The sequence below is a fragment of the Sturnira hondurensis genome, unplaced genomic scaffold, assembly GCF_014824575.4.
Source record: "Sturnira hondurensis isolate 20B ecotype Veracruz unplaced genomic scaffold, ASM1482457v3 Scaffold0016535, whole genome shotgun sequence".
NCBI lineage: Eukaryota > Metazoa > Chordata > Mammalia > Chiroptera > Phyllostomidae > Sturnira > Sturnira hondurensis.
The window spans coordinates 1,268,111-1,281,986 of record NW_028089166.1 but is presented as its reverse complement, the minus strand read 5'-3'; positions in this window follow the sequence as shown (position 1 = coordinate 1,281,986).

The following is a 13,876-nucleotide window of genomic DNA, read 5'->3' as shown; positions in this document are numbered from 1 at the left end:
ACACAATTCCAGTGCCTACATAACAAACACAGTGCTATCTTGCCCTCTTAAGAAACTGTTATCCATATCTTCCTTATACATATCTTTAATAAAAATTATAATAATGTGTAATAGTCTAAAGTCAATTTTAACATTATTTTATAATCAATAAACATATTAATATATAAGAATGTTTTGGATGCAGGGAAAACCCAACTCAAACAGACCAGATAAGAAAGGAGTTTAATCCCATGAAAGGTGAGACAACAGATCAGTTCAGTTGTGTCCAGATCTCTAATTTTCCATGAATCTCTCTCATGAGCGTTCTATGCATGTTTGTTTTTCCCTAGTCATTTGTGGTCCTTACAATCCTTAAGCTGCCTTCAAATATTTAAAGTAGATTCCTTCTCATTCAAATCCAGAGGAGAGAAAATCTTTTTCATCCCCTCTCATCTAACAGGTGTCCTGCATATTGAAGTAATGAATCACCCTTATGCACACCTCTGGTTTGGGAAATGTTCTGCACTGATTCATTGAAGTTCAGGTCACTATCTGTCCGTTATCCTTATGATAGGGGTATGGGCTGTAGAAAGATTACTATGACAGGCTTACACAAGTCAAGGCCTATCACTGCAAATATCAGAACAACAAATGATGAAACACCATGATGGAAATGTTTAGTAAAAGTGAAATCTAGTCTACCATCTTTGGTAGACTAGGTGCTTACCATCGTCAATCTTCCAGGAAAGATTGAGAGATTTGGTCAGTCATGTTACTCTTGAACTTATCATCCATAAATATTTTCTGATTTTCTGCTCCATATACTTTTTCAGATGGTAAACATGGTCTTCAATTAGTAACAAAATGTTTAATAAGAAATTAGTCAAATCTCTAAGATTTCTTGAAATATTTTCCCTTGTACAGTTCAGACCAATTTTGGCTACAAACCCATCATAGGATAAGGGTGTACGTGGTTGGTGTTTCTCTAAATTTTCCACAGAAAAAGGAAAGTCCTTATTTAAATTAGTAAAATCTTGAACTGGGATTGCCCCCTGTGAAGCTAGTAAGTGTTTCAAGATGGTTTTCTTATAGAAAGTAATTCTGAGAAGTTCCCCACTAGGCCCTTCTATCATAAAATTCTTTTAACCCTGAAATGCTTTTATTTTTTCTCCTGGTACTCAATTTTGGCTCCTTTCTCAAGCTCTAGAAGCTCACATCCAGGTTTTTGCTGGTGGAGTGCCTTGACCTTTCTATGCAGCCTGAAGCATCCAATACCATCCCACAGAGTCGCTTGGGGCTAGTATAACTTCCATGAGGAATAGACATGCATACCTGTATGCTACAGACATTGGGAGTTTAGCCCACATGATCTCAGCCAAACAGAACTCTACAGGCTTCAAATTCTAAGTATTTCTCTAGGCTGTCTTTAGCCATCCTAAAGTTCTTTAGCAGTAGTGAGATCTTCAGTGCGGTGTATCTTCCAACTATGTGGGTCTCCTATTAACTATTCTGAATAGCATCACAGAAGTCCCACCCTCACTATCTTTGAGGAGCAGATTCTACCCCAATGTAGTGGAATGAAGAGATGCTTATAGCCCTGCTTTCTTCAAAAATGTCCTAGTCACAGAAACTACTTTTTTTTTCTCTTATCATTTTCATATTCTCAAAGTGGATGGTGGGTGGGAAGGGTTTGTTCTAAGATTTTGAAATCATAGAAAAAGTATTAGGATATATCTTTAAATCTGCACTATGTAACTTACACATTAGAACTGCATTTTGAAATGTTAGCTTTTATGTCTTATTATATTCCTGATAATTATTTTTTCTGAGTTATTAATTCTAATATTTTATTGTAAAATATATTGAATATATTTTTAAAGATTTTATTTATTTATTTATCTTTAGATGGGAAGGAGAGAGGAAGAAAAACATTAATGTATGGTTGCCTTTCGTGCGTCCCCTGCTGGGAGTTGGCCTGTAGGGAACCAGCCTGCAACCCAGCCATGTGGCCTGACTGGAAATCGAACTGTGATCCTCTGGTTCACAGTGCAGGCCTGTGCTCAATCCACTGAGCTACAACAGCCAGGGCTGAATATTTTTAAGAAGGATATAAAACATCTTGGAATAATTTTAATGAGATTTTTAGAAGAATTTGTTAATATTTTAAAACCATTTCAAGAAATAAAAACCAGTTTTTTCTTGGGCAATTTCAATGTTTCATTATTGGGGCAGTTTTGTTTTAAAATTTAGTATCAACTATTATATTAATATAAAATAAGGTTTGTATTGAATTACCTGGAACATACTAACTATGTAAACAAAATATTTATGTACAGCATTGAGTTGTTAACACTTTTTATTTACATGTGTATTTGAGAAGAATGGAACTGGTGGCAAAAAGATTATAGGCTAACATTGATTTAGTTTTTCTTTTTTAACATTTCTGGCACAGTGTAGGTGCTCAACATTTTTTTAATACAGTGAGGTTAAAGAATATTTTAAAGGTATAACATATTTCTGGCTCAGCTTACGTCAATTTACTCTTTTCTCTTTCTCCTTATCATCTTCTCCTTCCTTAAAAGCAACCAATACAATTTCAGGTGTGTGTTTCACTAGAAGGAAAAAAAATCTAAATTGATCATAAATAGTAGTCTAAATATATTCAACTCAATTTAAACTGACAGTAGCCAAATTCACTCAGAATATAAGTTCTGTAAGCATATAAGCAAAGGACAGGAAACCCACTGCTTAAAAAATACTAAATATTCACATCCATTTTAGTGTAAATGCATTAGATAGAGACAATTAAGAAACAGCCTCTTACCCTGATCAATGCGGCTCAGTTGATTGAGCACCATCCTGGCAAAGCAAAAATTTGCCAGCTCCATTTCCAGTCAGGGCACATGCCTATGTTGTGGGTTCGGTCCCTGGTCAGGGTGGTTATGACAGGTTACCAGTCAATATTTCTCTCTCTCACTCTCTCCCCTTTCCTTTATAAGTAAGTAAAACAATAAAGTATTTTTAAAATGGCAGGCACTCTTAAACAGGTTGGAACTCAATAAACAATTCTGAAACTCTTTCAAAAATGTAATTTCCTTTACAGCCAAGTTTTTGCTGGCCAGCATCTCTGTCTTTTTAGATGCACATTCAGTGTAGTAAATGAGCCAGTTCTAAAGATATTTCAGGAACCTGGTTTGTGTGCTTAGGGGCAAATTTTGGTAATTAGGACTTCTATTCTACACAAGTGGAACTTATTACAGGGAGAACTTTAAGTGGCTTAAGCAGGTAGGGCTATTTGTACTTATTTTCTCAGCTGCCAATATGTTAATCTAGCATCTAGTGGAGAAGCAGCTTTTCTCCTCTGACTCTAAACTTTGTTTTTGCTTTTCTCATAGAACTTGCTGTTCTTTACATAAGTATACTGCACTTGTATATACTTCCTGAGATAATATTTGCTTTCACTTCGATCAGCAAGGGGCATGTAAGTATGCTAGGCCTTGCACATGGCACCTGTTTAATAACAAATGTGTGTAGAATTGAATTACCCTTCTGAATTTTAACACCCTAAAAAAGACACAGATATATGCCAATGTCATTATTTTAAAAAACAAAAATAAAAGCAATAAGAACAACTACTACAGTATTGAGCTTTTAATAAGCCAGCCACTATTTCAAGCACTTTGTATATATTAACTAATCGTCATAACAAACCTGTAAGTAGGTAGACTTATCTTCACTGTTTACACAATTAGGAATTAGGAATTGAAATTTTATGAGAATACATGACTTTCTCTTATTAATGTATAAATTCAAGATCCCAAGCCAAGCAATCTAGCTTCACATAATTTGTATACAAAAGTAAATCTTAATAAAGAGACATTTCTGCTTATGGTCAGATTGTAAAAAATAGCAAGAGATTAATGCCCACATAAACACTAACTATAAAAGCCAAGTAAAACAAAGAAACAATTTATGTAAAATCATCAGAGAAATACAGAAAAACAGAACACCAGAAAGGCTAAGCTTGTGGAAAAGAGAGAAACCTGAAGGGGAAGCTTAGTATCTGCAGTTGCTTTTTTCCAAGAGTATTTGCTGCTGCTGGGCATGGGCAACTGGCCAGGAATACCCAGGATGCCTGGGCAGAGGCTACTGCTGTGGATGAGAGAAGCCATGGATATTTCATCCTCAGTTAGGTTCTGTTAGAGCAACACCGATGACACTTAAGACACCTAACACACGTGGGTCATTTCCCCTGGAAGCATTTGACAAATTCCAGTTTATACACAGCAGCAGGATGCTACAAATCTACATAATTAAATAAATTGTAGAATATTCAACACTTGCCATGGGAAGTATAGCTAAGACCCAACAAGGCAAAGGACACTGGCTTGAAAACAAACAAATAAATAAACAACAAACGTTGTCCTTTACATAAAAACTCTAGGGGACCAGGACTTTAAAAAGGTGGTAAGTGGAAGTGCAGTCTTAGCAAACTGCACCTGGCTCCACTTCCCACTAAGTCTTTGACTGGATTCAGATTTCAGCTCCACTCCATCCTCTCCTAATGTAGGAAGGTATGAACACTTTCTACAAGGTGATGATTTCTAGATAATCTGTGTCCCCTAAAATTTTGTTGTGCCATGCATCTCTAGCATTCAATCAAATATCAACAGAATTCCCTTGTAAAAGGGAATTGCATGACCAAAAATACAGATTAACAGTCAACAGCCATCCAAAATTGGCTTCAATAATGGATTTTATTTGTATTTAACAAAATTTTAATGTGGTTAACATGTTTTAGAAAATAGTGAAAAATGGAGTCTTTAAAAATGAATCAAGTAGATTTTCTAGAATTGAAAATAAAATATCTTAATTTAAATTTTAATGGTTTAAACAAAATTTAAAGAGATTAATATAAATTATCCAACCAAGTCACAAAAGGAAAATAATAAATATGCATAACAAACTTGTAGAAAACTGGAACAAGGTTAAATATAATTGGAGTATTAGCATGAAGGAGAAAATTGTATACCGGACATGTATAAAAAAATTTTGGCCCAAAATTGGCCCAATCTGATAGAAAAAATCAATTTAGAAATTCAGGAACATCTACAAACTCAAATCATTATAAATACAAAGAAAAACATGCCTCTGCATATAATAAGTAAAAGGAGCAAAAAAAGAGAAGACATTATTATCAAAAAAGCAACAATGAGACTCTCAGCTCTAATATTTTATAATGAAAATATTAGAAACTAGTAAACAACAGAACCATCTTTCTGAAAAATAGATAGGCAGGCAGATAGGTAGAAAACAGGTAGGTAAATAAATGATAGGTAATAGATAGATAATAGATAGATAGATAGATAGATAGAGCATTAATAAGAATTAAAACATTTACCTCTTTATACATTTCCAAGTGGAGGAATTCAAATAAATACATATAATTTATCTAATCATAGCAATTTCAAACATATTATTTTCCAAAACTTTGACGTTGATAAAAATAACATGTAGGGTAATTCAATTTCACATCTTTATAGGAAGGTCTAACTGAATTCCTTGCTTTGCCCTAAACAAATCTACATGTTTACCTCCCAAGAACATATTTACAGGGGTTCTTTCTGAAATGATATTCTCTTTATTTTACTAGATACAATATACCACTTATGTTTATTTAAGTAATTATTTAATTGCTCAGTCTGTTGTTTTATAAACTTTCTCTTTAATACGTTTGGAACACAAGAGCTGCAATAGCAAAACAGCAATAGTGGCTGTTTATTATAATAAATTCCATATTTCAAACTAATAAGTCCAGAATTGTGCTACTGAGTTCCTTTAGAACATTAAAGTCAGTATATAAAAATTATGTATGTATGATATTATTATGTAATTTATTTATATACAATATATATTTTATCAAGGTGATAATACCTTTAATGTATAAAACATTTAAATGTAAACAAAATTATTAAGAGGGAAATAATGTAGTTCTGTCTTAACAAAGGTGAGGATGCCAATACTATATGTCACTAGGGGCCATTACACAAGATACCAAGTATATTTCACAACTGAAATCACAAAATTTCCTAGAAAAATTCATAAATAAAATTATTTTACCTGATGATGTGGTCAGCTGGCTCAAAGGTACAGATTGACCTTTTGTTAGCTTCCAGACAATTCGTTTATCAGAAGAAATGACAAAAACAAAAAAAATCAATACATTGTTTAAGATTTTGTTTTTATAAAAGTTGCCTTGGCTTTGTTTGGATATGACTAATTGGTTATGACTAATCTGCATATAATTAATTGCTCTTTTGATAGATAAGTAAAGTTGAACAGTACTTTCTAAAAAAACTTTTTATTGTTGTTCAAGTAGAATTGTTTCCATTTCCCCCCACTGCTCCCTTACCCCAGCCATCTGCACTTCCCAACCTTGATCCTACCCACCTTTGCTTTTGTCCATGTGTCCTTTATATACTTTTCTGAAAACCCTTCTCCCTTTCCCTCCATTACCTCCTCCCACCTCCCCTCTAGTTATTATCCATTCTTAATTTCACTGTCTCTGGTTATATTGTGCCTGCTTATTTGTTTTTCTGACTAGGTGAGATCATAAGCTCTTGTAATTTCAATAAACAGTCTTTGGTTTAGGTTTTCGTTCTCTATGGAGATTTCCCTGAGGTGGCCAACCCGTGTCATGCCATTGACACCAAAACACCAAGTCATACACTTCAAATATGATCAACTTTTATTTGTCAGTTATACCTCAGTAAACCTAGAAAATAAAGATTTTCTGAAACTTTTTTTAAGTTGGTCTTCAAATTGAGTTATAATTGAATGCTTGAACAAATACACAGTTTTTCTGTAAGAAATTAACTGGCCTGTTTTGTTGTTACGAAAAGTATGCTTCTATATGTAAACATAATGTATATCTATATACTGGTATTTAGGGGTAATGTAAATAAGTATAGATAAGTTTTTAAAAAATGGTATGTGTAAATTTTTCACACATACTTTTCCATATATATATGTTGTACTGCTGTCATTGGGTGGGAAAGTTATCTTTAAGTTTTAATTATCATTCAAGGCCCAATATTGAGAGAATATTATTAACACATTTGTTCCATAAATGCATACACCTAACAGAAAACTATAACATATATTTAAATCCCTGGCTGGTGTAGCTCAGTGGATTGAGCACGGGCCTACAAACCACAGGATCATGGTTCGATTCCCAGTCAGGGCACATGCCTGGGTTGCAGGCCAGTTCCCAGCAGGGGACTCACGAGAGGCAACCATACATCGATATTTGTCTTCTTCTCTCCTTCCCTTCCTCTCTAAAGATAAATAAATAAAATCTTTTTTAAAAGAAAACTATAATTTATATTTAAAGCAATAATTTCATATGAAGGAACTTTAAGGCTGTTTTGTTGTTAGATTTTAAGAAACTACCCCACCTATAAATAGAAATATAATTATCTGAATATTTCAAGTAAGTTCTGGGGGAAATTATGATTGCTCATTTCCTGATTTGGACTATTTTTAAGTCTAGAAATCTACCTTTACTTCTCTGTAACATACTCTTTCCTAAGGCAAAGTCATTCATGCCCAGGGCTTCTGAATTCAGTCTTCTACAAATGACTACAAAGTATTCATCTCTAGCCTTGACTATTCCAGTTGCCTAGTTTGCACCTCCCTTTGGATGTTTTGGTATTTCAAAGACACCAAAAAATCAACATTTTAAAACAAAACATATCCCAGGGAGCACTGGGTGGGGGGAGGGGATGAGAGTAAAAGACAGAAAACTGTACTTGAACAATAATTAAATTTTAAAAATTGAAAAAAAACATATCCCAATATCTTCCTCCACAAAACCTGGACGTTATGCAACATAGTTTTGAGAAGTTGCACAAATATGTGTCCATTAGTGCAAAAACTAATTCCTCTCCATTCCTAACCTTGGTTCCCAATCAGTCCAACATCAAGAATTTCACTATTACTTCTTTATACCTGTTGACTCACTAGGACAGAGACTGGGCCTCACTTTTTTACTATTGTATTCCCCAAACTCTGGACAGTATCTACCCCAAATAGGTACTAGATAAATCTTTTTTGGATGAATAAATGAGTGTACATATGTTGGGAACCACTCTGCCTGGTTTCAGGTGTTGTAACTGCCCCTCATGGCTAAGGCTGAGTGGCCTCCAAAGTGCCAGCCACTAAGGAGACAAAGCTTGTCTCTGCTTCATCCCCAGACCCCAACACTTGGTCAGTTAGTCTATGATGGGTATAACCTCTCATGGGGGGGCAACCTAAGCCAGACACAATCACTTGGGAGGCCATCATGGAAGGACTTGGAAGGCTGCAACAAAGAAGGAGCTATGGACCCTTACCCCCCAGCTATTCTGACATAGCTTGAGTCCCCATGTCCTCCGGGAGAAGTGCTTCCTGGCTCTAATCCACTTAAGTCTGAAAACCTATGATGGGGGAGGCAGTGCAGCCCCTCGCCGGCTAGAGCAGTATCCGGGGTGATCGAGCATAAGAAAGAGTTCTTAAAGTCCTGTGAAGCCTGCTTTGCTAAGAGTGCTTTCATTCATATAAGGGTCCAAGCAGGAAATGAGTATGTCTCCCAAAGTTTCTGCAACCCCCTTACCTGACAGACACTGACTCAGACTAAGCCCTCAGATTTCTTTGAAATGTTACCTACTGCTTGATCCTTGATATCTGGCATTGATTGATGAGCTTTACCTGTATTCCTGTGTGTTACTAACCTAATAAAAGCCACTGAAGAAGAGGTTCTTGGTCTTTCTCCTCTGAGAGATTGGCTACCTCTCCTCCCCAAGCAGATCAGGTCTTGTTTCACTTTCATCCGTGATGGACTAGGGGACTTTGCGGGCAAAGTTGCCCCCACATACATATATATTTTGGTCTATAACAATCAGTTATATAAATCAGTGAAATATAAAGTATTTCTATCATTCATGGTCCAGTAAGGAAACTAGAAACCAATATTTAAAATGAAGGGATACCATTATAATGAATTTGTTACACAATTGACAGAAAATGCATAAAGCAAATTAGGGAATTTGAAGGGAACTAAAGATTTCAGAAAGAGAAGCTGCTAACTCCTAGGCTGGAGGGGCAGAGAAAGGGGATACAATTACTCACGTATAAAGATTAGTGTCATGAACATCAAGCAGCTGGTTGTGGTGTGCATACTGTGTAGGTGCTGGAGCCTTTGGGGAAAATGAAATCTTTTCCAGAAGTGTTGACTGAAGTATGGAGATGGGGAGGCATACCACATTATTGCTAGTTGATGCTTCTCACTATCCACATGGCAGCAGCATCATGTCACAGAAACTTGGAAATGTAGCTTTCATGTACTAGTATATGTATATAATAGCACACAACCATATATATAATAGTCTGCCCAGAAAGTACCCAGCCATGTAATATGAAAAATAGAGACATGTATTGAAGAAAATGCAAGATACAAGAAACATTGTATGTAGGACAGTGATGCCTCAGTTCCCTTCAAAGTAGTCACTTGGGACCTCATACAGTTCTCCCAGTCACCATCAGCTGCACTGTCATACTTTCCTGACTCACTGATGGCCTGAAATCTCCTCCTTTTCAAAGGTAATTTTAATTTTGGGAAAAGCCAGAAGTCACAGAACCCAAATCTGTGCTGTAGAGGAGCCAAGTCACCTAGGTGATCTGATATTTCACCTAGGGGAAAACTGCAGGAGACAGGATGCATGAGTGAGCACATTGTTGTGATGAAGCTGCCAATCACCAGTTGCTCATAGCTATGGCCTTATGAATCATCTGAATAGTTTCCACAGAGGAATGTTCAAGCTTAATACAAAATTTGATGCAGATTCATTGTTCTCCTCACTCAGTCATTTTGAATGTGATGGCCACACAGTGCACATGCTCATTCAATGGCATCTACCACCTGCACAGACCAGTACAGTGAAGTGGTCATTGTTCACACATGTGCATTTCAGTCCAGTCCCCTCAGCTGCCAGGTTATATCAATGCTGCACAAACTGTTCTTATTATATTAACAATGGCTGAATTTCTTCTGGACATATCTCATTCATATACATATACATATATATGTATGTATGTACACACATTTATATTTACACACACATACACACATATTATCTCTTCTGCTGTGCTGTAGTGTACACATACATATTTATTATGTATGTATAATATACACTAAAACATATTGGAACAGAGTGAGATAAAAACACAAAATATTAAAACAGTCTAAAGACTGTCAGTTTGTCTAAATCTATGAGAAAATTTCTAAACTCTTGTTTTCAGGCCCAGATTTACTGAGCATCTAGACAAAAGTCATTTAATGATGTTTAATCTCATGGACTATGAAGTGATATAGCGCTTTAGGTGTTAGGTTAAAAGTATTAGTATTGACACATGTAATACACTATTTTAAAAAATTAAAGTATTTTATACAGTAAGATTCATTAGATAACAGATAGTGTCTAAAAGTTCTATCTTTAACTCCATTTATTTGTTGAGCATCAAACTTCATAATGGACAGAGAAAGGCAAACACTGTATGGAATCACTTAAAAATGGAATCCAAAAGGTCGTATGCATAGAAAGAGGGAGCAGAATGGTGGTACTAGGGGATTTGGAGCAGGGAAAATGGGGAGATGTTGACCAAAGTGTACAAACTTTCAGCTATAAAATGACTATATTCTGGAGATCCAATGTACAGAATGCTGATATAATTCATAAAACCATATCATACACCTTAGATTTGCTGAGAGAGTAGATCTCGTCACACATACACACCAAATGCTAACCATGTGAGATAAGAGATATGCTAACTAACTCAATTGTAGTGATCACTTCAACATGTACACATATGTCATCATGTTGTGTACCTTAAACATGTACAATTTTATTTATCAATAATACTTCCATGGAGTGAGGGAAAAGATCACTTTGATGCCTTGACAAAAATTAATTTATAGTTTTAAATTTACTTTATATTAAGACAAAATAATTAATTATTGAGTTTAAACCTAGTTGAAGGCAGCTACCTATGATGTAACTAACTGAACCTCAAAGTTTCCAGTAATCTACTATGTACAAGGTGACCTCACTTTTGATCATGGTACCTTGGGGCTAATTCATCTTTGCCAAGTGTCTGGAACTTAGTAGGCACTTAATAGAAAACAAACAAAACCAGAATCTCAATACATGGTAGGCGATGATGGCCTGACACTGAGAAAAAGTTAAGCCTGATTCCAAATTTCTCTTTGATCATATTTAGTTGATTTTTATTTTTATTAGAATGAACTAGCTTGCAGGACAATGGTATTAAACTATTATTTGCAGCTGACAAAATATTTAATATGAGGCTTTATGAAATTTATATTGAAAAGTAAATCATCTCAGTGATCAGCTGAATTCTGTAGCTATTACAGAGAATGTAATGTAGATTTATTTAATGACTTATTCTATTGAATGAATTCATTTAATAACTCTTTTGTACTGTAACAATTATTGTCTGTCACCTCCCTACTAAGCTAAAACTGGGGACTCCATGTTACCTATAAGGAAAGAGACCTAACTTCGGATTTTATTTTTTTCATTAAAAACCCAACTATCTCCACCTATGCAAAAGACAGTAGATCTTACACAGATATTTCAATCCAAGCCAATTGTTTCTTGAAGCTCTGCTTTCACAAATCATTTTCTACACCAAATTTTTATATAATGTGGTGTACATATTTCTTCTGTTATTGTTGTTTTTCTTTTCATCATGGTTGCTGAATTACTAGTTGTGAGGGTCGTTTGGATATACTTATATCTTATACATAGCACACACATGGATGACCTAAATATCCTTACTTTATATAATCATTTTATCTTGGTTTCTCTTCTTCTTACCTAATTTATATTTCATAATCAGCTTTTACATTCTTTTGCCTGTACCCTTTTTTCTGCTTGCATTTCTCCTGCTCCAGTTATCCTGTTGGTATGATAACCGGTTAAATTTACCTCTTGTGTATCTGCATTGACTAGAGCAAATCGCAAAGGCTTTGGTCTAACCTTGACTAGCCTCTCTTTAAAGTCATGGCAACCAGTGAAGCTCAAGTGGATTCTATGATGCCCAGCAACTCTACTTTCCCGTTCTCCACATAGGATGGAACTATTTCATCTCCTCTCTCTCTTTAAATTTCCAACCATCTAGATCTATCTAAGGGAGAGTAAAAAAATTTTATTCCAGCAACACTTGAATGAATGGCTGATGATTATAATCCTCACCTTCATCCACAAAAATGTTCAGAATAAAAAATGCCATGAGATGGGAACTAGTATTTTTTAAGATTCACAGAAAAATGCTATAAAGCATTTCATAAAAAATAATTACAGAGGAGCACACTTCCACTCCTCAATCAATAGTTTTTGAATGGCATATAATCCAAATTCACATTTAGTCCCAAGCGGTGTTGTTGTGATTTCCATTTAACATCTTTCCACTTTTAGGAAATATACAATTGGGGCTCGTGCAAAATCAAACTCTCTGTCCGTGAAATTCTTTGAAGTTTATCTAGCATGAGAAACTAGAAAATGTTCTATAAATATTCATAAGCTGGCAGTTACCCACAGCTGAAATATATTTGAGGTATGAAAATAAAAGCTGTTCAAAAAGTCCAACCTGATTATTTTAAATTGGAGTAGGAACTGTTCCCATGGGGTCATGGATGACCAGTGTATTTGTTTTAAATAGCTCTTTTTATTTTGATAATTTTTATGTTATATCCAGTATTAATGTAAAATAAGCTTATATACTAGATGCTATTCCTTTCATTTAGTACTCGGATATATTGCTTCCTTTTTGCTTGTAGATTATCCTAAAGAGGAAAATATTTTTATGTACCTGGCAATACTAAGTAGTACCTCCACATTATAATTTATCACTCTCATTTCTTCATGTGATGTCTGCCAATTTTCTACTTTCAACTAAACTTCTTACTTAAAATGTTTATTATGAATTTAGAAAGACCAATTTTTCCTATTTATCAAAGTATATACCTATTTACTATAGAACTAATTCATAATTTTTATAACTTTTATAAATATACACATATAAGGTGATTGATAAAATGATCAGTTTTGTGACACAGAGATATTACCATAGTTATTATATTTAGAGTATTGCACTATCTCTGGATTTATTTTTATTGACTCAAAATGTAATGGGGTAGGTAAGACCAGAGGTTCCTGGAAAACAGGGGAGACCCTAATTCCAGGGAATGCACCCACCCAAAGCAAAAAGGCAGGGGAATGGGTAGGGTGCCAAAGGAGCAGAAGATATAGTACTTAGGGCACATCGTGTAAAAAAAGTACATTAATGCAGCCTGTGCCTTCCCGAAGGAAGGAACTATGAAGAAGCCTGATGTCCAGGACAAACTGTAAACAAAGAAAATGTGACTGTGAGAATGTGTGCCAGCCGAGTCACTCATGACATAGCTGCAGGCAGGGGGAAGCTCATACAGCAACTGTGTGATGACAGGAACCACATGCTCCACTCTGGACAAACAGACACTGGTGCATCTGTGCATGGCTGGGAAACTTTGCCCTTATTAAAAATGGCAGAAAATGGTGGCAAAGACATTGGGGAGCTAACAAAAATGGCGTACACTGACACACCATGGGAAAAGCTGGATAATTCCACTTATTTTCTGCAGATGTGGGATTTCAGGAGGACCTTCTTAAAGCAAAGGCATGGAAAAGCTTGCTCTCTTGGTTCAGTTCTTGGTTCAGGGCTTGGTGTGGTGAAGCTGTTCTCTTGGTGTGGGGCTTTGGGGCTGGGTGCAAATTCTCTTTTCTGGGCTTTTTGGAGT